The sequence below is a fragment of the Hordeum vulgare genome, chromosome 7H, assembly GCF_904849725.1.
Source record: "Hordeum vulgare subsp. vulgare chromosome 7H, MorexV3_pseudomolecules_assembly, whole genome shotgun sequence".
In the NCBI taxonomy this organism is placed as follows: domain Eukaryota; kingdom Viridiplantae; phylum Streptophyta; class Magnoliopsida; order Poales; family Poaceae; genus Hordeum; species Hordeum vulgare.
In genome coordinates this window covers 195,358,196-195,385,076 of record NC_058524.1, presented here as the reverse complement: position 1 = coordinate 195,385,076, position 26,881 = coordinate 195,358,196, and positions in this window count along the sequence as shown.

Genomic DNA, 26,881 nt, shown 5'->3' with positions numbered 1-26,881 from the left:
TCGACGCGAGATGTGTCGAACAACATTTTGTCTAAACTATCATCGTAAATAAGGTTTAAGCTATTGTTGCCATCCATTATTACCTTGCCGAGCCTAAAGCCATCTACAATGGGGTTGAGAACCAGAGCGGTCGGTGTTCGGATGGAGCGAATTCTCGGCTGGTCTTCCTCGCCGAAAGGTATGGGTGTGTTTTGTTGGGGATCATAGTAATAATTCGAAAAAATTGAACGTCACACCAAGATCATCTAGGAGAAACCAGCAACGAGTGGGGAAGAGCATCTTCATACCATTTAAGATCGCAAACCAGAAGCGTTAATGTGAACGCGGTTGACGGAGTCATACTCGCGGCGATTCAAATCGCGGAAGATCCGACCCAAACATAGAACATACGGTGTCTCTGCATTCCACACACCTACAGCCAAGGGAAGTGTCCTCCTTCTTGATCCATCAAGGACGTAGGAGAAGTTGAGGGAGAACTCTGGCAGCACGATGGCATGGTGGCGGTGGAGCTATGTGGTTCTCCGGCACGGCTTCACCAAGCACCGCGGAGGAGGAGAAGAGGGAGAGGTAGGGCTGCGCCAAGAGGTGGTATTCAAGGTGTGTGCAGCCCTCCCAAATCCTCCACTATATATAGGAGGGGGGAGAGGGGGTGCGCCACCCCTAGGGAAACCCTAGGAGATACGGCAGCCCTAGATGGAGGTGGGGCGGTGCCCTAGGGGGTGGCTTGCCACCCAAGGCAGCCTCCACACCTAGGGTTTGGCCTCCCTTGCATCCTTGTGCGCCTTGGGCCTTGGTGGGTGGCGCACCAGCCCATCTAGGGACTGGTTCCCTTCCAATTTTGGCCCATGTGGCCCTTCGGGGCTGGTGGCCCCTCCCGATGGACCCCTGGAACCCTTCCGATGGTCCTGATACAATATCGATGATCCCCGAAACATTTCTGGTGATCTAATCTCCACTTCCTATATATGAATCTTTACCTCCGGACCATTTCGGAACTCCTCGTGACATCCGGGGTCTCATCTGGGACTCAGAACAACCTTGGATAACCACATATACGATTCCCATAACAACTCTAGCGTCACCGAACCTTAAGTGTGTAGAACCTACGGGATCGGGAAACATGCAGACATTACCGAGACACCTCTCTGGACAATAACCAACATCGGGGTCTGGATATCTATGTTAGCTCCCACATGTTCCACGATGATCTCATCGGATGAACCATGATGTCCAGGACTCACTCAATCCCGTATGTGATGACGAGTTGGTGGATATACTTCTCGCCCCTCGTTGGTTACCCCAAGTGGAAGGTGGAGATGTAGTCAGCAGCAGATTTCCCTTACACGGGGACTGTAAGGTTTATCGAACCAGGAGGACTCCGAGGATCAACAAGTAGGTGTCCGCTGCTCTCGCGCTAACAGAAGATGTGGACCTGCACACACAACAAAATAACTTTGCTCCCGACGAGTTCACAGAGGTTGTTTATCTCTCCGGCCTTGTAGTTTGCAAAGGATCAAAACACAAGCAGGAATAGCGATAGTGATTGCAACGGAAAAGTAAATAAAAACAGTAAATGGTGGAGGTGTAAACAATGGTGTTAATATGGACCAGAGTCCCATGATGTTCACTAGTGATGTCTCTCTCCCAAAAGACGATAAATAACTATGTTGGGTAAACAAATTATAGATGGGCAATTGACAGAATTATAAACGCACCGCAATGCTAATCATGCTACAAGAAAGTTAGAGGCTCAAAAGTAATGTGCAGTACACCAACACAAGTAGACCGTTTATCCATCAGCATCTACCCCCTAATCATCCACCTTGAGATATATATCCTGAACATCTCGCTCATATTAAGTTGCGAGCCCCACCCAAAGTGTAACTCAAAGCAACAGACAACTGCATTAACGAACTTTGCGTAAGGTAAACAATGCTTGCAACCATGGTCACAAGCACCGTTGTTTTCTCCCTGGTGGCAACAGCACATTCCCTGGTCTCATGTTTCTGTCACTCAAGCTAGATATCAGGGGGCATGAACCCACAATCATGCATAACGCTCCCTCTTGGAGTAATAATCTACTACTCGACCAAAGCAATAAAAAGCAATGGAGAACATGCATGAATTACTAAAGAACATAATATAAAAGGAGAACCAAATATATAACTCATCACAATCTGAACATAATCTCATAATCCATCAGATCCCAGCAAACTAAGCATAGCAACAACAGGTAAATTACATAGATGCCTTGATCATGTAGGGCATCTCACAAGGGCTAAGCATTGAAGCACAAGATTGGAGAGAAGACATCACATAGCTACTGGTCATGGACTCATGGTCCAAGGAGGACTACTCAAGGCACGTCCGGGAAGCGTCCATGGTGGTGGAGAAGCTCCTAGAGGTCAATCCTCCCTCCGGCAGGGTGCGGGGAGAGGTCTTCTGGTGCTCCCGATCTCAAAAGCGCTACGATGGCGGAACAGTGGAGAAATTAGTGATTCTGGATATATGTTGAGGGTTTTCCGTCCGAGGGGTAAATATAGGCCAAAGGAGGGTGCCAGGGGGGGGGGGACCCTCCACCGATGCGGCCTGGTGGGGAGGCCAGGAGGGGGTCCGCACAGGGTGGCCATCTGGGGAGGGCCTCGCTCCCCTCGTCCCACCTTTGGTGCTTCGTGAAGCTTCTGTCACGCTAATTTTTATATATTTTTCCTGAAATTTATGGGTCTTTGTAAATTGGGGTAAATTCCTTGCAATTAAAAGACATCAGCAGACAGAAACTGGCACTTGGTGCACTGAGTTAGTAGGTTAGTCCAAATACGTGTAAAAAGGTATGAAAGTGTAGCAAAACATATAACAATGTCACCCAAAAGATCATGGAACAAACATAAATTATAGATACGTTTGGGACGTATCAACATCCCCAAGCTTAATTCCTGCTCGTCCTCAAGTAGGTAAATAATAACATAAATAATTTTTGTGCTGACATGCTAACACACATATAAGAAGTTCAAAGTAAAGAAAGTAAGATATGCAATTCAAGTCAAGACAATAACAAGCAAGAGTCTATATTTAGTATTGAAAATATCAAAGTAAGAACATAAAGGTGCAAAGCTCTCACTGTCCGTGACTCGAATGTCTCCAAATGGTGTTTGTGTGCAAGAAGTGGGAGATGGGTTTAGAGCCTAAAAATATTGTATAGTTTAATTGAGAACTCAATCTACTAAAACTTCACACTTGGTCTCCCTCGGAATCTTATTTTCACTCATCCCCAAACCACTAGTCAGGCAAAAGTCAAAATGATCCTCTCCCTTTCGACTTTGAGCACTCATGCAATGGGTGAGCGCAAGCAATATATGTTGGCACTTAGGATGGCAAAGAGAATAATGATGGGGAAGGAAGACAAAAAAGGTGTGAAATGCTCACATCAATGAGGACAACCATAGGCGCGAGAAAGCCAAATGATATAGATGATGTGAGGAGTGGGGATTGCCATGCAATGGATGCACATATGAGCTAAGGTAAGCTCTCCAATGGAACTAGTGGGGTGCATCCAAATTGCTTGCTCATGAAGACCTAGAGCTCATTTGAGGAGCCTCATCATGGGAATACACAAGCCAAGTTCTATAGTGTAAGGGTCCCCACATAGTTATGCATGAATGATAATATCTATGGATTGCAAATATAACAATGGAGTACGAGTGTGGATCTTTCAAAAGGAATAGTAGAGTTGCCCCCATCTCTATTTTTTTATTTTTTTTGTGGCCTCTTTGCCTCATTCTATTTATCTCTCATTGTCCTCTTTGGGATCTTTTCATGTGTCCTCTTTTGGGATATTTTAATTTGTCCTCTTTGGAATTTTTTCCTCACTTAAGGGCAACACTCAATATTTTACAAGAATAAAAAGATCTTCACACTTTATAAGAATTACTCAACATAAAGACAATTGAAAACTATCATGATGTACGCAAATGTATGTCTCTGCCAGTGTAGCAGGATATGCAATGAAACTAATGCGTCATGTAGAAATAATAAGAGCAAGGCCCAACTAGCATGCGGCTCCTCGATCTAGCAAAAGCATGTATGACATGAAGATCAAGTCATGAGATGGTGGATGTTGCATGGCAATGTATCTCGGAAAGGCTATGGAAATTCCTTAATAGGTAGGTATGGTGGCTGTTTTGAGGAAGGATATAATGAGGCTTACGATGACAGAGTGTATCATGCCAAGGGTTTGGATGCACCGGCAAAGTATGCACCAACTCTCAAGATGAGAAAGGGCAATGCACGGTATCGAAGAGTCTAGCAAAATATGGATGGTGGAAGTGCCAACAATCCAATACTCGCATTAGTCCAAAGAACTCATGCACTTATTATCGGTAACTACCTATGTAGTTAGGAGATTCACAAATAGACAAGTACACCAAGGAGGAGGGTTTGAGGGTTTGGTTATCCTTGTGCATCCTCGACCCATGATAACGTGAGGGTACTCTATATATGCCAACCCCTCCAGAGGTTAGCGATCCATCTAGTAGCTAGAGTTCTCAACTAATTTTTTTAGTTTATGAAAATGCACATGGATTTCCCAAAATACGACACCTGTCACTAATAGTCTCAAGATCTTGACACCAATGGTCCAAACATTACTCAAATCAATACCTCAAAACTATTGCAAGTTACTACTATACTGAAATAGCAACCTCAATTACCTACGCATGCAAGACACACAACTCAGTGCAACAAGCCAACTCTCTAAACAAGATAAGCATGATAACTCAAGAGAGTCCCAAAAGAAACCTAAATAAAAGCTCTTAGAAATATAAAGCATGAAAACTAAGAGCTAAGCATGACAACAGCTATGAAAAGATAAAGAACACACAAAAAGAAAAGCATGAAAACCTATGTTGTGTTCTAGGGTGGAGTGGAGCGTGTTTCTCTCCCAAACAAACAAGGCTAGGTACCAACTTGTTATGAACAGAAAGCAAAACTAAAAAAAACTAAAAAGTAAAGAGCGGGATGCTCCAAGCATAGCACATAACATATGAAGTGATAAAAATATAGCATGGAGAAGGACGAACTGATGATTGTTGATGGAGAAGGGGATGCACGGGGGCATCCCCAAGCTTAGACGCTTGAGTCTCCTTGAATATTTCTTGGGGGTGCATGGGGCATCCCCAAGTTTGAGCGCTTGAAACTCCTGGATCTTCTTTCATCATCTTCCATCGCATAGTTGAAAACTCCCTTCATACGAAACTCATCATAAGCTGATTAGAGTGGTTAGTGCCCATAGTAAAATATTTTTTCGCTACTGGAAATAAATATTTTCATGAAGAGCCACTGTTTCTCAAGATTTCCTAAAGTTTTTTGCAAATAAAAAGCATGCTTAAGATTTGCAAAACAATGAAAATGCAAAACACTCAGAAAAGAATTTTTTTCGGGCACTTCTTCAACTCAAGTACAAACACTCAGAAAAGAAGACGGAAAGAAACAATTCAGATCAAAAATATGATCTGGTGATTTTGGCGAATTTTTCCGTCAAGCAGACATAATCTGTTTTTGGACAACATGTCACAAATTTTGAACTTTCTTGCAATCGGAGGCTAAAACTTGGCACAAAGCTTGAAAATAAAGATACAATGATGTTGCTACAGTAGTAAAAAGCATCAAGACCACTGAAACTTAAAGTAAAAACAAATTGGGTTGCCTCCCAACAAGCGTTTTCTTTTATGCCTTTGAGCTAGGCATGATGCAAAAAGATCAAGTTGTATCAATTGAACCATCACAAAGATCATCAAAAAGCTCTTCAATAGTACAACTAATCTTAAGAGGACTCTCAAAGAGAGGCCTAGTGGAAACACTTCTAGTAACAAAAGCAAAGGTAGTAAGATCAATTGGAATTTCATTTCTAATTCTATTTAAGAGAGGTATCTCTTCCAAGGTCTTCACAGTTTCAACACCCTTAGCAATAGGTATACTTGTTTTGGGTTGAGGAACCTTGGGTACGTGAACGAACTTAGGTCCCTTCCTTGCGGGGGTTTCTACCTTTTTAGTCTTGACGGAGGATAGAGTAGTTCCTAAAGTTTCAGTAATATCCTCGATCTTATCAATCCTAGAAGGATCCATATCATGGGATTTAAGGGTCTCCAAATTTTTGTAAATTTTGTGCATGTAGCTATCAAGTCTATTTAAGTTCCCTTGAATCCTACGGTCTACTTCATTTATTTCATTCATGCTTGTCATCTCTAGCTCGATATTCTCAAGTTTACTCATAATGTGAGCTAAAGTGATATCATCCTTTATGTCAACAATAGGTGGGATTCCGATAAGATTTTCCATAACGTTAAGAGACTCCCAAACGGGAGCTTCCAAGAAATTCCCACCTACTGATGTGTCTAGAACAAACCTGTTCCAAGAAGTAAAACCAACATAAAATTTCTAAGCAAAATAGTGGTGGATTTCTTCTTGGTGGCTCTATCTTGCGAATCTTTAATTCTATACCAAACATCTTTCAAACTTTCTCCAACCCTTTGTTTGAAGGTGAGAATCTCTCCTTCGGGTGCAACACCAAAGGCAAAGGACTTAGACATATAGACTAAACAAAACAAAGTAACTACTCATTTTTTGTAGTTTTTGGTATAAGACTTTAAAGCAAAAACTAGAAAGCAAACTAACAAGACTAAAAAGCAAAGGTAAAAGATAGTGTGCAACTCCCCTATCTTGAAGACTGGAGTCCCCCGCAACAACTTCAGAAATTTGCTTGATGACGAGTTGGTGGATATACTTCTCGCCCCTCGTTGGTTACCACAATTTGAAGGTGGAGATGTAGTCAGCAGCAGATTTCCCTTACACGGGGACTGTAAGGTTTATCGAACCAGGAGGACTCCGAGGATCAACGAGTAGGTGTCCGCTGCTCTGGCGCTAGCAGAAGACGTGGACCTGCACACACAACAAATAACTTTGCTCCCAACGAGTTCAGAGAGGTAGTCAATATCTTCGTCCTTATAGTTTGAAAAGGATCAAAACACAAGAGGGAATAGCGATAGTGATTGCAACGGAAAAGTAAACAAAAACAGTAAATGGTGGAGGTGTAAACAATGGTGGTAATATGGACCAGAGTCCCATGATTTTCACTAGTGTTGTCTCTCTCCCAAAATACGATAAACAACTATGCTGAGTAAACAAATTATAGTTGGGCAATTGACAGAATTATAAACGCACCGCAATGCTAATCATGTACAAGAAAGTTAGAGGCTCAAAAGTAATGGGCAGTACGCCAAGACAAGTAGACCATTTATCCATCAACTTCTAATCTCTAATCATCCACCTTGAGATATCTATCGAGAACATCTCGCTTGTCGTGGTTTCGTCACGGTAGATGTCCTCGTGAAAGGACTTAGTGATGGAGCCATCGCACCTTGGTGGCGAATCAAAGGGGGTAAGCGAAAGCGAGACTCGGGTTTACCCAGGTTCAGCCCCTCTTGTGGAGGTAAAATCCTATGTCTTGCTTTGTGTATATTGATGGTGGATTCGATTACAACGAGGACGTAACTCGCCTGACCAAGCTCTTGATGGATTCTAACTCAACATATTTTCCCTAGAGACTCGCCTTTATATACAGGTCGAGGCCCTAGGGTTTACAAAGTCCAGGCCACATTACAAATCATGGCATTCCATATCTCTAAGTCATTGTGTCTTCCAAGCTAGGAAACCTCCTTGGTGGCTTAACTTCTCCGTTAATCTTGAACCACCATCTCGCTCATGGGCCTTGGCCGGCTCTTCGTCAAATTTCTCCTGGCGCATCTCAGACCCTGGGCCAAGGCTTATCTTGATCATGAATGTGGAGTCGCCATTTACCTGACCCGGCCCAATAGGGCAGGTCATACCATAGGTAATATCCCCAACATTAGGCCCTAGATTGACTTGAATTTGTTCACGCCAATAAAGCTTCACGCTTGTCTACTCATACATGATCTTTGACCTTTCTTCAACAAGTGACAAGCCGCCAATCTTTATGAATTGCCTGAGTCACCAGGTCCTTTATTGATGATGTCATCTTCTCCACTATTCCAGGGATCTTGATGACATCACTTCCAACGGATCTTTTGTCTTATCTTGTCATCCCGAAAATCTAGGCGCCATCATATCCAGTTTTAATTGCGCCTCCTTGTCTCCCGCACGTGTCGTTTCGATTCTGCCCCAGGTCTTTAAATAGCCGCAGGGGGGAGGGGGCATCCCCACCTACCTCTATTACATCTCCTTCACTGTGTCTTCTTCCTCGAGCTCGCATCACGAACGTCATGCCACCGCCGAACCTCTGCTTCGGACCGGCCACTTCTCAGGCTGATCGAGGGCATGGTCTTCGGCGCAAACCTCTGCGGCCTTTTTCTGTCATCATCTTCCCTCACTAAGTAACTCCCTCTTCTCCATTAGACCTAGATCTCGAACCTCCGTAGTGCTTAGGGTAGAACCAAAACTCCATGAGCGTCACCTCATCATGCCATTAACCCGTATAGGTACTGTCTTTAGATCCTTCTTTTTAGCAATAAACTACGGTAGTCCCATCAACAATCCTTAGTAAATCTATTGTTTCCCCCATTGTTCAAAGGGACCACCACACTGCTTCCACAGTGTTCTTGTGTTCTTAGCGCTTTAATTTTGGAAAGTTTATTTTCCTCAATAGAATTACCTGTAGATCTGTGAATTATGTCTTGGCATTGTAAACATGTTTGTCCTTGATTAAGAATATCCTAAGGAAATTTTTAGAATCGCAACCTTCCCTCAATGTTGTGGCGAGTCACAATTCCCCCTTAGACATGCTCTCAACTACTAGCCGGCGAGTTACCATTTCGTAGATCCTGACAACCCGCCAATCCTTCTTATGCAGATCTCCCTCCCCCTCTTTTTAATCTTGTAATCATGGGTTCCATCTCCAAATGCAACTGGTTGCCAACAGAAGTCAATGATGCCTATCTTGAAAATTTTGTGAAAGTGGGCAATCTTGCGCCCAAAGAAACGATCGGCTGGCGAACCGCCTTTGGAGAGCAACGTCCACAACCCGCCGAAGGGGAAGTAGTCGTTTTTGCTGATCACCTCAAGCGAGGCTTCACGCCGCCCGGCTCAAAGTTCTTCAGGGACGCCTTGCATTTCTTCAACCTCCATCCCCAAGATTTAGGGCCAAACTCCATCAGCAACATTTGCCAGTTCCAAGTGTTCTATGAGGCTTACCTACATATAGAGCCTATTGTACTTTTGTTCAGGAAGTTCTTTTATCTGAACCGCCAAACAGAGTTTGCCAATGGGCCCTGCCTAGATCTTGGGGGAGTCAAGATCCAGCGACAGCGAGAATGCGGGTTCCCGGCTATTACATTGCCCAATCATCCCAAGGGTTGGGCAAATACTTGGTTCTACTACCGCGACACTTCTCCACCCAACGAGAACCCCTTACCAGTTTTCAGGGAGGAACGTATGCCCATGGATTTCAAGTTGCCTGAAAAGCTAACCGAAGAAGAAAAAGCTACATTTGTCCCTATCTTTGCAAAGCTTGGGGCTCTTACTGACAATGGTCTTACTGGGATCGATCTGATCCGCTGTTGGGTGGAGTGGAGAATCATGCCTTGGAGTCGCCGGAATGGCTTGATGTGTGAATTCAATGGCGACTTAAGCCACCCCCAATGCTTCTATAATGTGAGGCTTGAAGAACAAGACATTGTTGAAATTGTGAAGAAGCTAAGTGGCGAGCATGTTGAGAACTGCTCCCAAATCAGGCTTAAACCTTTCTGCGTTTCTAACCCGGCTCGAGAGGTAAAACATCCCAAGTCGCCCTTCTAGCTTTGTAATATACTCATGCTTGTTTCTGATCTGAGCTTTAATCATGTCAATCAGAGGAATTCGGCCTTTTGGAACCGAAGGCCCAAGACTGTCGTCAAGAAAACGACCAAACCCGCCCCGAAGAAGAAGAAAAACAAATGCAAGGCCACTGCAAAGGAGTCATCCGTTGTGGGCGAGTCTCGGGCCGCCGAAGAACAATCAGAGGTAAATGCTCTCTTGTATTTACTACTTTAATCTTCCTTCTACTCATGCTTTGCTACCTATGTTTATAGGATGATGACTTTGAGAGCCAAGATGAAGATGTCGAGGTAATTTCCATTTCTTCCGACTCAAACTCTTCTCCTCCCAAGCCGACCAAGCGAATCTGTAGGAAAGTTCCCCTGTCTCACCCGGATGCTTATCTGGATCCCAATTTCCTTTTGAAGAAGGCGAGTTTCATGCCCAAGCGTCATACTCGAAGCCACTCCGGGGATCTCTTGTCCGGCTTGCCCGAGAAAACAACTCGTCACAAACGACAGAACGAGGTACATTGTTATAAACATCTTTTCTTCCTTCGCAAACTATTCTCATGATTTACCCAATCTTTGAATCCTTCACCCAACAAGTTTCACCTCCTTCATCTGGCTACTCAGCTGCCTCAACTCTTCCCTCATTGATCCGTCTTCAGGGGTAAGTTCCTTCATTAACATGTTCCTTCGGGTGTCATGTTTCTGTTTTAATATTGGTACCATCGTTCCTTAGGGCTAAAGCAAAAAAGAGGGAAACCGGCGAGTCATCTTCTGTTCTCAAAGCAGCTGAAATGTTTGGCATGAGTACCTCCACCCCAGAGGCTCAAGAGGAGCCAACTGAGACCTACGCCGATGCCTTTGATGATTTCCCAGACATTAGGGATGATCTTCCAAGCCCTCAAAAGGAGTTAACTGAAGAAACAACCCGCCCGGTTCTCATAAGGTGGCTGAAGACGCGATACCTGACCCGGATTCAGTCGTCGTTGCTAGTTTCATCATGTTCATATGATTCGCGTTCGTTACTTTGATAGTTTCATATGTGGGTGGACCGACGCTTGGGTACTGCCCTTACTTGGACAAGCATCCCACTTATGATTAACCCATCTCGCAAGCATCCACAACTACGAAATAAGAACTAAGACAACGTCTAACCTTACCATTAAACTAGTGGATCCAATTCAGCCCCTTACGAAGCAACGCATAGACTGGAGTTTAAGCTTCTGTCACTCCAGCAACCCATCATCTACTTACTACTCCCCAATGCCTTCCTCTAGGCCCAAATATGGTGAAGTGTCATGCAGTCGACGTTCATAATACACCACTAGAGGAAAAGACAACAGACAACATATCAAAATACCGAACGAATATCAAATTCACATGACTATTATCAGCATGACTTATCCCATGTCCTCAGGAACAAAAGTAACTACTCACAGAGGATAATCATAATCATGATCAGAGGTGTAATGAATAGCATCAAGGATCTGAACATAAACTCTTCCACCAAGTAATCCAACTAGCATCAACTACAAAGAGTAATCAACACTACTAGTAACCTTACAAGTACCAATCGGAGTCGCGAGACGGAGATTGGTTACAAGAGATGAACTAGGGATTGGAGAGGAGATGGTGCTGATGAAGATGTTGATGAAGATGCCTCCCCTCCGACGAGAGGAGTGTTGGTGATGATGATGGCGACGATTTCCCCTCCAGGAGGGAAGTTTCCCCGACAGGACCGTCCTGCCGGAGCTCTAGATTGGATCTGCTCAAGTTCCGCCTCGTGGTGGCGGCGAAACCACGAAAAAGCTCCCGATTGATTTTTTTTCTAGAACGAAACCCTTCATATAGAAAAAGAGGGGGGGTAGTGGGCCGTCAGGGAGCCCACAAGCTTGCTAGCCGCCACCTGGGGGTGGCGGCTACCAGGGTTGTGGCGCCCTGGTAGCTCCCCTCTGGTACTTCTTTCGCCCAGTATTTTTTATATAATCCCAAAAAATTCCACGTAAATTTTCAGGGCATTTGGAGTTGTGCAGAATAGTGGACTAAGATTTGCTCCTTTTCCAGTCTAGAATTCCAGCTGCCTGAATTCTCCCTCTTCAAATAAACCTTGCAAAATAAGAGAGAAAAGGCATAAATATGGTACCACAAAGTAATATAACAGCCCATAAAGCAATAAATATCAACATGAAAGCATGATGCAAAATGGACGTATCAACTCCCCCAAGCTTAGACCTCGCTTGTCCTCAAGCGAAAACCAAGTTCCATAAACATGTCCACATGTTTAGGGACGAAGGTGTTGATAAAACATAATACGGACATGAGGGCATCATGATCACACATAGAACATCAATACATCATAAATATTCTTATGGGAAAGTAACAATTCCTTCACAAAGCAAAGTATGAAGCAAAAACCTTACCGAGAAGTAACCAACAATAGTCCAAAGTCATTGAAGCAATTGAAATTTATCATAACATCAAAAAGAGTCAAATAAGAGCTTGTAAGGCAAACCCACATACTCAATCATCTCTTTTGTATTCCACAATTGTTACAACTCACATGGTACTCATGGTGTCAAACTTTCAGCTGGACACAGAGGAAGATAGGGGCTTATAGTTTTGCCTCCCAACTATTTACCTCAAGGGTAAAGTCAACAACAATAAAGCATAAGTACTCAACTCCAAGTTGATATATGAATATAGATCTTTCCCAAGCATGTGACGGTAGCCAAGACAAAGGCAAAAATAGGGAATTGGTGAAGATCACCATGACTCTTACAAGGACAAAAAGTAAAGGTACAAGATAGGCCCTTCGCAGAGGGAAGCAGAGGTTGTCATGCGCTTTTGAGGTTTGAATGCGTGTCCTCTTAGTGCGGAGGAACGTCACTTTATATTGCCTCCTGTGTTAAAGAACTTTATTATGCAATCTGTCGCTTTTATGTCTTCCTCTTCACAGGTTCGTACAAAGCTTATTTTCCACACACTAATAGATCAAACATATTAGAGAGCAATTTTTATTGCTTGCACCGATGACAACTTACTTGAAGAATCTTATTCAATCCATAGGTAGGTATGGTGGACTCTCATGGCAAAACTGGGTTGAAGGTTTATGGATGCACAAGTAGTATCTCTACTTGGTGCGGGAGTTTTGGCTAATATGAGGTGGAAGCAATCATCACATGCTAAGGGATCTCTAATCATATAACATTGTTTGGAACCAAGCAAACACAATTCATTATGTTGTCTTCCTTGTCCAACATCTACTCCTAAGCATGTAATAGTTATATGTGAACCTCTCTTTCCTTATTACTTCTTATTAATTACAACAATGACTGAGGTCTATGTTGATTTATTCTCAACAAGTTTCAATCATCATACGTGTCATACGTGAAGTTATCACTTTCCATAGGATCGTCTCATGATCTTTCATGCTATCGTTCCTTTCATAGTTTTGATCATCGCACAAAGCAAAGCCCTTGACTAAGATACTCTTTATTATATAGCTCGCAAGCTCGAATACATCGGGGGAGAGACAAAAGCAAAAACCTCAAACTAAACACTAAAGACTTATTCTACTAAGAGAAGAAATAATAACTGAAAAGGAAAGAACTAAAACAAAGGTAAAAGCAAAATATATAAAGGTGATACGATACCAGGGCAACTCCCCCAAGCTTGGCAGAAGCCAAGGGGATTGCCCATACCAATGCTTAATTGTCTTCCTTCGGTGGTGATGGTGGTGGTGTTGTTGCCTTTGATTCCAGGAGAGCTATCAATCTTTGATTTATACCTTTGAGATATGTGACATGGTTTCCTAGCAAAACAACTTCACAAGAAAGGGAAATATTGCGAGCACGAGTTGTTTCGCAAAACCTCAAGAGTTCAATCAAGGATGGAGACAACACGTGGAGGAAGGGTAGGAGAAAATCTACTCCTTCAACATCTTCAATGTTGAACATAGGTTGCACTTCCTCCCTAGCTTGGTTTTACTCCTTAGCTTTGTCCCTGGCTTCCGTGACTTCTACTCTTTTCAGATTAGCATCTACTTCTTCATGAACTTGAGGAAGATCATTCTCCCCAACAAATTCTTGATACATCTTTGCTCTAAATTTGCGGCAGACAACAAGCTCGAAACGAAAACAAAGGAAAACTGCGCGATATGGAGATCAAAACCTTCGGGCGAATATATAATGATTTTTTCTGGGCCAGAAGGAGTGCTCCGCAAGGAAGCGGAGCCCGGGAGGCACACGAGGTGCCCCGAAGCCCTCTAGCCGCCACCAGGGGGGTAGGTGGAGGCTACCAAGCTTGTGGTCGCCTCGTGTGCTCTCCGGACTACTTTTTATTTTTTTGCTTTTCCAAAAATTCCGAAACGGAGGAAATTTCCTATTGGAAAAGTTTCGGAGTCCAATTACTTATCGAAACAGATAACTCTTTGTTTTCACGGTTTGAAACAGGCTGATAAACATCCCTTATGCACTCCTGTGGAGTTATGATATTGATGATATTGGTCTCAACATTTATGGGAGTACCAGAGATGTAATGCTTGATTCTTTACGCATTTACCACTCTAGGAAAATTTCCTTCCGTGTTATTGATTTTGATGGCACCAGAACGATATACTTCCTCGATAACGTAAGGACCTTTCCATTTAGAGACAAGCTTGCCTGCGAAGAATCTCAAGCGAGAATTGTATAGCAGGAAATAATCACCTACATTGAACTCTCGTTTTTGTATTCGTTTGTCGTGCCATCTCTTAACCTTTTCATTGAACAACTTGGCATTCTCATATGCCTGGGCCCTCCATTCATCTAACGAGATGATATCAAACAACTGCTTCTCACCGGCAAGTTTGAAATCGAAGTTGAGCTCTTTGATTGCCCAATAAGCTTTGTGTTCCAGCTCAAGAGGTAAATGACAGGCCTTACCGTAAACCATTTTATATGGCGACATGCCCATGGGATTCTTATAAGTAGTCCTATAAGCCCATAGTGCATCGTCAAGTTTGCTAGACCAATTCTTACGAGAACTATTGACGGTCTTTTGTAGGATCAATTTGGTCTCCCTATTACTCAACTCCACTTGAGCACTAGACTGAGGATGATACGGAGAAGCAACTCTATGGTTGACATCATACTTAGTGAGCATCTCGCAGAAAACACCATGAATGAAGTGTGAACCGCCATCAGTCATCAGATATCTAGGGACTCCAAATCTTGGGAAAATGACTTCTTTAAGCATCTTAATAGAGGTGTGGTGATCAGCATTTTTAGTGGGCATAGCTTCTGCCCACTTAGTGACGTAATCCACAGCAACTAAGATGTGAGTGTACCCATTGGAACTCGGGAAGGGTCCCATATAATCAAAGCCCCAGACATCGAATGGTTCAATGACAAGTGAATAGTTCATAGGCATTTCCTGACGCTTACTTATGTTCGCTATTATTTGGCATTCGTCACAAGACAAGACAAACTTATGGGCATCCTTGAAGAGAGTGGGCCAATAGAAACCTGATTGCAATACCTTATGGGCAGTTCTATCTCCAGCGTGGTGTCCTCCGTAGGCTTCGGAATGACACTTCTGTAGGATCAGTCCCTGTTCATGTTCAGGTACACAACATCTAATAACACCATCTACTCCTTCCTTATAAAGGTGAGGATCATCCCAAAAGTAGTGTCTCAAATCAAAGAAAAATTTCATCTTTTGCTGATAGGTGAAACTGGGTGGTATGTATTTGGCTACGATATAGTTTGTGTAATCAGCATACCACAGTGCACTATGTGAAGTGCGGATGACATTTAGTTGCTCATTAGGAAAGCTGTCATCAACAGGTCATGGGTCATCAAGGACATTCTCTAGCCTAGAAAAGTTATCTGCTACAGGGTTATCAGCACCCTTTCAATCAACGACGTGCAAATCAAATTCCTGTAGCAGGAAAACCCATCTAATCAGCCTAGGCTTAGCGTCCTTCTTCTCCATAAGGTACTTAATAGCAGCATGATCGGAGTGAATAGTGACTTTGGAGTCAACTATATAAGATCTGAACTTTTCACATGCAAACACGAGTGCTAAAAACTCCTTTTCCGTAGTGGCATAGATTCTTTGGGCACTGTCTAGAGTTTTACTAGCATAATGAATAACAATCAACTTCTTGTCAACTCTTTGTCCTAGAACAGCACCAACAGCATAATCACTAGCATCACACATGATTTCAAAAGGCAAGTTCCAATCAGGTGGTTGAACAATAGGTGCGGTTATCAAAGCCTTCTTAAGTATTTCGAAAACTTCCTCACAATTCTCATCAAAAACAAAAGGAACATCCTTCTGCAAGAGGTTGGTAAGAGGCCTAGAAATCGTAGAGAAGTCTTTAATGAACCTTCTATAGAAACTAGCATGACCTAGGAAACTTCGTATACCTCTGATATCTATGGGGCAAGGCATTTTCTCAATTGCATCAACTTTAGCCTTATCAACTTCAATGCCTCTTTCATAAATTTTGTGTCCTAAGACGATACCTTCATTAACCATAAAGTGGCACTTCTCCCAACTCAAGACGAGGTATATTTGCATCTCTGTAAGACCCGATCAAGGTTGCTGAGGCAATCATCAAAGGAAGACCCATAAACGGAGAAGTCATCCATGAAAACCTCTACAATCTTTTCACAAAAGTCAAAGAATATAGCCATCATACATCGTTGAAAGTTGGCAGGTGCATTGCATAAGCCAAAAGGCATACGTCTATAAGCAAAGTTACCGAAGGGGCAGGTGAAAGTGGTTTTCTCCTGATCAGATTGTGCAACAGGTATTTGCAAGAAACCTGAATAACCGTCTAGAATGTTGGAATTATGCCCTAGAGGCAACAATAAATATAGTTATTATTATAATTACTGTATCAAGATAATCGTTTATTATCCATGCTATAATTGTATTGAATGAAGACTCATTTACATGTGTGGATATATAGACAAAAGACTGTCCCTAGCAAGCCTCTAGTTGGCTAGCCAGTTGATCAAAGATAGTCAGTGTCTTCTGATTATGAACAAGGTGTTGTTGCTTGATAACTGGATCACGTCATTGGGAGAATCACGTGATGGACTAGACCCAAACTAATAGACGTAGCATATTGATCGTGTCATTTTGTTGCTACTGTTTTCTGCGTGTCAAGTATTTGTTCCTATGACCATGAGATCATATAACTCACTGACACCGGAGGAATACTTTGTGTGTATCAAACGTCGCAACGTAACTGGGTGACTATAAAGATGCTCTACAGGTATCTCCGAAGGTGTTAGTTGAGTTAGTATGGATCAAGACTGGGATTTGTCACTCCGTGTGACGGAGAGGTATCTCGGGGCCCACTCGGTAATACAACATCATACACAAGCCTTGCAAGCAATGTAACTTAGTGTAAGTTGCGGGATCTTGTATTACGGAACGAGTAAAGAGACTTGCCGGTAAATGAGATTGAAATAGGTATGTGGATACTAATGATCGAATCTCGGGCAAGTAACATACCGAAGGACAAAGGGAATGGCATACGGGATTATATGAGTCCTTGGCACTGAGGTTCAAACGATAAGATCTTCGTAGAATATGTAGGATCCAATATGGGCATCCAGGTCCCGCTATTGGATATTGATCGAGGAGTCTCTCGGGTCATGTCTACATAGTTCTCGAACCCGCAGGGTCTGCACACTTAAGGTTCGACGTTGTTTTATGCGCATTTGACTTATATGGTTGATTACCGAATGTTGTTCGGAGTCCCGGATGAGATCACGGACGTCACAAGGGTTTCCGGAATGGTACGGAAACGAAGATTGATATATAGGATGACCTCATTTGATTACCGGAAGGTTTTCGGAGTTACCGGGAATCTACCGGGAATGACGAATGGGTTATGGGAGTTCACCAGGGGGGGGGGGGGCAACCCACCCCGGGGAAGCCCATATGCCTTGAGGGTGGCGCACCAGCCCTTAGTGGGCTGGTGGGACAGCCCAAAAGGGCCCTATGCGCATTGGAAGAAAAATCAAAGAGAAAAAAAAGAAGGAGGTGGGAAAGGAAGGAAGGACTCCCACCCACCAAACCAAGTCCAACTCGGTTTGGGGGGGAGACCTTCCCCCTTTGCTCGGCCGACCCCCTTGGGGCTCCTTGAGCCCCAAGGCAAGGACCCCCCCCCTCTCCCACCTATATATACGGAGGTTTTAGGGCTGATTTGAGACGACTTTTCCACGGCAGCCCGACCACATACCTCCACGGTTTTCCTCTAGATCGCGTTTCAGCGGAGCTCGGGCGGAGCCCTGCTGAGACGAGATCATCACCAACCTCCGGAGCGCCGCCACCCTGCCGGAGAACTCTTCTACCTCTCCGTCTCTCTTGCTGGATCAAGAAGGCCGAGATCATCGTCGAGCTGTACGTGTGCTGAACGCGGAGGTGCCGTCCGTTCGGTACTAGATCGTGGGACTGATCGCGGGATTGTTCGCGGGGCGGATCGAGGGACGTGAGGACGTTCCACTACATCAACCGCGTTCACTAACGCTTCTGCTGTACGGTCTACAAGGGTACGTAGATCACTCATCCTCTCTCGTAGATGGACATCACCATGATAGGTCTTCGTGCGCGTAGGAAAATTTTTGTTTCCCATGCGACGTTCCCCAACAGTGGCATCATGAGCTAGGTTCATGCGTAGATGTCTTCTCGAGTAGAACACAAAATTTTTTGTGGGCGGTGATTTGCGTTTTGCTTCCCTCCTTAGTCTTTTCTTGATTCCGCGGTATTGTTGGATTGAAGCGGCTTGGACCGACATTACTCGTACACTTACGAGAGACTGGTTTCATCGCTACGAGTAACCCCGTTGCTCAAAGATGACTGGCAAGTGTCGGTTTCTCCAACTTTAGTTGAATCGGATTTGACCGAGGAGGTCCTTGGATGAGGTTAAATAGCAACTCATATATCTCCGTTGTGGTGTTTGCGTAAGTAAGATGCGATCCTACTAGATACCCATGGTCACCACGTAAAACATGCAACAACAAAATTAGAGGACGTCTAACTTGTTTTTGCAGGGTATGCTTGTGATGTGATATGGCCAACGATGTGATGTGATATATTGGATGTATGAGATGATCATGTTGTAATAGATAATATCGACTTGCACGTTGATGGTACGGCAACCGGCACGAGCCATAGGGTTGTCTTTATACTAATGTTTGTGCTTGCAGATGCGTTTACTATTTTGCTAGGATGTATCTTTAGTAGTAATAGCATGAGTAGCACGAAAACCTCGATGGCAACACGTTGATGGAGATCATGGTGTGGCGCCGGTGACAAGAAGATTGTGTCGGTGCTTTGGTGATGGAGATCAAGAAGCACATGATGATGGCCATATCATGTCACTTACGAATTTTATGTGATGTTAATCCTTTTATGCACCTTATTTTGCTTAGAACGACAGTAGCATTATGAGGTGATCTCTCACTAAAATTTCAAGACGAAATTGTGTTCTCCCCGACTGTGCACCGTTGCTACAGTTCGTCGTTTCGAGACACCATGTGATGATCGGGTGTGATAGACTCAACGTTCACATACAACGGGTGCAAAACAGTTGCGCACGCGGAACACTCGGGTTAAGCTTGACGAGCCTAGCATGTGCAGACATGGCCTCGGAACACATGAGACCGAAAGGTCGATCATGAATCATATAGATGATATGATTAGCATAGGGATGCTTACCACTGAAACTATACTCAACTCACGTGATGATCGGACTTGAGCTAGTGTAAGTGGATCATGAACCACTCAAATTACTAGAGAGATGTACTTTTTGAGTGGGAGTTTAGCGAATAATTTGATTAAGTTAAACTCTAATTATCTTGAACATAGTCTAAGTCCACTTTGAATATATTTGTGTTGTAGATCATGGCTCACGCGATAGTCACCCTGAATTTTAATACGTTCCTAGAGAAAGCTAAGTTGAAAGATGATGGAAGCAACTTTGTAGACTGGGCTCGTAATCTTAAGCTAATCTTACAAGCTGGGAAGAAGGATTATGTCCTTAATGCTGCGCTAGGAGATGAACCACCCGCTACGGCTGATCAGGATGTTAAAAATGCTTGGTTAGCACGTAAGGAGGACTACTCAGTAGTTCAATGTGTAGTCTTGTATGGCTTAGAACCGGGACTTCAACGTCGCTTTGAGCGTCATGGAGCATTTGAGATGTTCCAGGAGTTGAAGTTTATCTTTCAGAAGAACGCCCGGATCGAGAGGTATGAGACCTCCAATAAATTATATGCTTGCAAGATGGAGGAAAACTCGTCTGTCAGTGAACATGTGCTCAAAATGTCTGGGTACTCAAACCGTATAGCTGAGCTGGATATTGAACTCCCGCAAGAGGCTATCACTGACAGAATCCTTCAATCACTGCCGCCAAGCTATAAAGGCTTTGTGTTGAACTACAACATGCAAGGGATGAACAAGTCTCCCGGCGAGTTGTTTGCGATGCTGAAAGTCGCAGAGTCTGAACTCCGTAAAGAGCATCAAGTGTTGATGGTGAATAAGACCACTAGTTTCAAGAGAAACGGCAAAGGCAAGAAGGGTAATTCAAAGAAGACTGGCGAGCCTGTTGCCAATCTGACGAAGAAACCCAAAGCTGGACCTAATCCTGAAACAGAGTGTTACTATTGCAAGGGTATGGGTCACTAGAAGCGCAATTGCCCCAAGTATCTGGCAGATAAGAAGGCGGCCAAAGAAAAATCAGGTATATTTGATATACATGTTATTGATGCGTACTTAACCGGCTCTCGTAGTAGTGCCTGGGTATTCGATACCGGTTCTGTTGCTCATATTTGCAACTCGAAACAGGAACTGTGGAATAGACGAAGGCTGGCGAAAGATGAAGTGACGATGCGCGTAGGAAATGGTTCCAAGGTTGATGCAATCTCCGTCGGCACAGTTTCACTTCAGTTACCATCAGGATTAGTTATGAACTTAAATCATTGTTATTTAGTGCCTGTGTTGAGCATGAACATTACATCTGGATCTTGTTTATTGCGAGGCGGTTACTCTTTTAAGTCAGAGAATAATGGTTATTCTATTTCTATGAGTAACATCTTTTATGGTCATGCACCCAATGTGAGAGGATTGTTCATATTAAATCTTGATAGCAATACACACATACATAACATTGAGACCAAAAGAGTTAGAGTTAACAATGATAGCGCCATATTTTCGTGTCACTGCCGCTTAGGTCATATTGGTGTAAAGCGCATGAAGAAACTCCATGCCGATGGACTTTTGGAGTCACTTGACTTTGATTCAGTTGACACGTGCGAACCATGCCTCATGGGCAAGATGACTAAAACTCCGTTCTCCGGAACAATGGAGCGTGCAAGTGACTTGTTGGAGATCATACATACCGATGTGTGTGGTCCGATGAGCGTAGAGGCACGCGGCGGATATCGTTATTTTCTCACCTTCACTGACGATTTGAGTAGATATGGTTATGTCTACTTAATGAAGCACAAGTCTGAAACATTTGAAAAGTTCAAGCAATTTCAGAGTGAAGTTGAAAATCATCGTAACAAGAAGATCAAGTTCCTACGGTCTGATCGTGGGGGTGAATATCTGAGTTTCGAGTTTGGTGCTCACTTAAGACAATGTGGAATTGTTTCACAGTTAACACCGCCTGGAACACCACAGCGTAATGGTGTGTCCGAACGTCGTAATTGTACTTTATTAGAGATGGTGCGATCTATGATGTCTCTTACTGATTTGCCGTTATCGTTTTGGGGTTATGCATTAGAAACAGCTGCATTCACTTTAAATAGGGCACCATCAAAATCCGTTGAGACGACACCATACGAACTGTGGTATGGCAAAAGGCCAAAGTTGTCGTTTCTTAAAGTTTGGGGATGTGATGCTTATGTCAAAAAGCTTTAGCCTGAAAAGCTGGAACCCAAAGCGGAAAAGTGTGTCTTCATAGGTTACCCAAAAGAGACAGTTGGTTACACCTTCTATCTCAAATTTGAGGGCAAAGTGTTTGTTGCTAAAAACGGAGCTTTTCTCGAGAAGGAGTTTCTCTCGAGAGAATTGAGTGGGAGGAAGATAGAACTTGACGAGGTTGTCGAACCTCTCATCCCTCTAGATGGTGGCGCAGGGCAAGGGGAAACCTCTGTCATTGCGACGCCGGTTGAGGAGGAAGTTAATGATGATGATCATGAAACTCCGGTTCAAGTTTCTGTCGAACCACGCAGGTCGACGAGACCACATGCTGCTCCAGAGTGGTACGGTAATCCCGTCTTGTCAATCATGTTGTTGGACAACAATGAACCTGCAAATTATGAAGAAGCAATGGTGGGCCCAGATTCCAACAAATGGCTAGAAGCCATGAAGTCCGAGATAGGATCCATGTATGAGAACAAAGTGTGGACTTTGGAGGTACTGCCTGAAGGCCGCAAGGCTATTCAGAACAAATGGATCTTTAAGAGGAAGACGGACGCTGACGGAAATGTGACCGTTTATAAAGCTCGACTTGTGGCAAAGGGTTTTTCACAAGTTCAAGGAGTTGACTACGATGAGACATTCTCACCCGTAGCGATGCTTAAGTCCGTCAGAATCATGTTAGCAATAGCTGCATTTTTCGATTATGAAATCTGGCAGATGGATGTCAAAACGGCGTTCCTTAACGGTTTCCATAAGGAAGAATTGTATATGATGCAACCCGAAGGTTTTGTCGATCCTAAGAATGCTAACAAGGTGTGCAAGCTCCAGCGATCCATTTATGGACTGGTGCAAGCATCTCGGAGTTGCAACAAACGCTTTGATGAGGTGACCAAAGCATTTGGGTTTATACAAGTGGTTGGAGAATCTTGTATTTACAAGAAAGTGAGTGGGAGCTCTGTGGCGTTTCTAATATTATATGTGGATGACATATTGCTGATTGGAAACAACGTAGAGTTTTTGGAGAGCATAAAGGATTACTTGAATAAAAGTTTCTCTATGAAGGACCTAGGAGAAGCTGCTTACATTCTAGGCATTAAGATCTATAGGGATAGATCAAAACGCCTGATAGGACTTTCACAAAGCACATACCTTGATAAAGTTTTGAAGAGGTTCAAAATGGAACAGTCCAAGAAGGGGTTCTTGCCAGTTTTACAAGGTACGAGATTGAGTAAGACTCAGTGCCCAGCAACTGATGAAGATAGAGAGCATATGCGCTCCGTCCCCTATGCTTCAGCCATAGGTTCTATCATGTATGCAATGCTGTGCACTAGACCGGATGTTAGCCTGGCCATAAGTATGGCAGGTAGGTTCCAGAGTAATCCAGGAGTGGATCACTGGACAGCGGTCAAGAATATCCTGAAGGACCTGAAAAGGACTAAGGAGATGTTTCTCGTATATGGAGGTGACGAAGAGCTCGCCGTAAAAGGTTACGTCGATGCAAGCTTTGACACAGATCCGGACGACTCTAAGTCGCAAACCAGATACGTATTTATTCTTAATGGGGGTGCGGTAAGCTGGTGCAGTTCCAAGCAAAGCGTCATAGCAGATTCTACATGTGAAGCGGAGTACATGGCTGCCTCGGAGGCGGCTAAGGAGGGTGTCTGTATGAAGCAGTACATGACGGATCTTGGAGTGGTGTCGAGCGCACTGAATCCAATAACCTTGTTTTGTGACAACACGGGTGCCATTGCCTTAGCAAAGGAACCACGGTTTCACAAGAAGTCCAGACACATCAAACGACGCTTCAACCTCATCCGCGACTACGTCGAAGTGGAGGACGTGAATATATGCAAAGTGCACATGGATCTGAATGTAGCAGACCCGCTGACTACCTCTTCCACGGACAAAGCATGATCAACACCAGAACTGTATGGGTGTTAGGTTTATTACAATGTAATTCGCATGATGATGTGAGGGCTAGATTATTGACTCTAGTGCAAGTGGGAGACTGTTGGAATTATGCCCTAGAGGCAATAATAAATATAGTTATTATTACAATTCCTGTATCAAGATAATCGTTTATTATCCATGCTATAATTGTATTGAATGAAGACTCATTTACATGTGTGGATATATAGACAAAACACTGTCCCTAGCAAGCCTCTAGTTGGCTAGCTAGTTGATCAAAGATAGTCAGTGTCTTCTGATTATGAACAAGGTGTTGTTGCTTGATAACTGGATCACGTCATTGGGAGAATCACGTGATGGACTAGACCCAAACTAATAGACATAGCACGTTGATCGTGTCCTTTTGTTGCTACTGTTTTCTGCGTGTGAAGTATTTGTTCCTATGACCATGAGATCATATAACTCACTGACACCAGAGGAATACTTTGTGAGTATCAAACGTCGCAACGTAACTGGGTGACTATAAAGATGCTCTACAGGTATCTCCGAAGGTGTTAGTTGAGTTAGTATGGATCAAGACTGGGATTTGTCACTCCGTGTGACGGAGAGGTATCTCGGGGCCCACTCGGTAATACAACATCACACACAAGCCTTGCAAGCAATGTAACTTAGTGTAAGTTGCGGGATCTTGTATTACAGAACGAGTAAAGAGACTTGCCGGTAAACGAGATTGAAATAGGTATGCGGATACTGACGATCGAATCTCGGGCAAGTAACATACCGAAGGACAAAGGGAATGACATACGGGATTATATGAATCCTTGGCACTGAGGTTCAAACGATAAGATCTTCGTAGAATATGTAGGATCCAATATGGGCATCCCGGTCCCGCTATTGGATATTGATCGAGGAGTCTCTCGGGTCATGTCTACATAGTTCTCGAACCCGCAGGGTCTGCACACTTAAGGTTCGACGTTGTTTTATGCGTATTTGAGTTATATCGTTGGTTACCGAATGTTGTTCGGAGTCCCGGATGAGATCACAGACGTCACGAGGGTTTCCAGAATGGTCCGGAAACGAAGATTGCTATATAGGATGACCTCATTTGATTACCGGAAGGTATTCGGAGTTACCGGGAATGTACCGGGAATGACGAATGGGTTCCGGGAGTTCACCGGGGGGGGGGGGGCAACCCACCCCGGGGAAGCCCATAGGCCTTGAGGGTGGCGCACCAGCCCTTAGTGGGCTGGTGGGACAGCCCAAAAGGGCCCTATGCACATTGGAAGAAATATCAAAGAGAAAGAAAAAAAAAGAAGGAGGTGGGAAGGGAAGGAAGGACTCCCACCCACCAAACCAAGTCCAACTCGGTTTGGGGGGGGGAGACCTTCCCCTTGGCTCGGCCGACCCCCTTGGGGCTCCTTGAGCCCCAAGGCAAGGCCCCCCTCTCCCACCTATATATACGGAGGTTTTAGGACTGATTTGAGACGACTTTTCCACAGCAGCCCGACCACATACCTCCACGGTTTTTCCTCTAGATCGCGTTTCTGCGGAGCTCGGGCGGAGCCCTGCTGAGACGAGATCATCACCAACCTCCGGAGCGCTGTCATGCTGCCGGAGAACTCTTCTACCTCTCCGTCTCTCTTGCTGGATCAAGAAGGCCGAGATCATCGTCGAGCTGTACGTGTGCTGAACGCGGAGGTGCCGTCCGTTCGGTACTAGATCGTGGGACTGATCGCGGGATTGTTCGCGGGGCGGATCGAGGGACGTGAGGATGTTCCAGTACATCAACCGCGTTCACTAACGCTTCTGCTGTACCGTCTACAAGGGTACGTAGATCACTCATCCCCTCTCGTAGATGGGCATCACCATGATAGGTCTTCGTGCGCGTAGGAAAATTTTTGTTTCCCATGCGACGTTCCCCAACATAGAAAGCAGAAGTGTGTGAGTTTTGATAGCCTTTCTAGCATTTGGTCGATAAACGGCAAAGGATAATGATCTTTCCTGGTTGCCTTGTTCAGTTTCCGGAAGTCTATCACCATCCTATAGCCAGTGATAATCCTTTGTGGGATTAATTCATCCTTATCATTAGGAACGACGGTGATACCTCCCTTCTTAGGTACGCAATGTACTGGACTTACCCAATCACTATGAGCAACAGGATAAATGATTCCTTCTTCCAGAAGCTTTAATATTTCTTCTAACGACCTCTTTCATCTTAGGATTTAATCTCCTTTGATGATCAGCAACTGGTTTGGAACCAGGATCGGTTTTAATCTTGTGCTGACATAGAGTGCGACTAATACCCTTAAGATCATCAAGAGTATATCCAATAGCAGCACGGTGCTTCCTCAGAGTTTTTAGTAACTTCTTCTCTTCGTGCTCTGAGAGGAGAGCACGAATAATAACAGGGTATATCTCCTTCTCATCAAGATAGGCATACTTAAGAGTATCAGGCAACTGTTTACGCTCGAACACAGGATCACCCTTTGGTGGGGGAGGATCCCCAAGCAGTTCAACACGCAAATTATTCTTGAGAATAGGATATTGTTCTAAGACAATTTTATCTATCTCATCTCTCTCCTCCATATGCATATCATTTTCATGATCAAACATATATTGCTCTAAAGGATCCGTAGGAGGTACGGCAATAGAGGCAAGAGCAATAATTTCATCCCTACCAGACGACTCTTTTTCATGGGGTTGTCTTCCAAATTTGGAGAAGTTAAATTCAGGAGACACACCCTCGAAACTAAAGTGATGGTCTGCTTCATGCAATCAATGTGAGCATTGACAGTGTTGAGAAAGGGTCTACCAAATATTATGGGACAAAAGCTATCTTGTGCAGTACCAAGGACGAGGAAATCAGTAGGATACTTCGTCCTACCACACAGGACTTCTACGTCTCTCACAATTCCCAGAGGGCAGATAGTGTCTCTATTAGCTAGCGTAATAGTGACATCAATGGGTTCTAGCTCAGCAGGTGCAATCTCATCTTTGATTTCATCATATAGAGAACGGGGTATTGCACTAACACTAGCTCCCATATCACATAAACCATGGTAACAGTGATCTCCTATCTTGACAGAAACAACGGGCAGGCCAACTACAGGTCCGTATTTGTCTTTCGCGTGAGGTTTAGAAATTCTAGCGGAGTCCTCACAGAATTTGATAACATGCCCATCTACGTCTTCGGCTAAGAGATCTTTGATAATAGC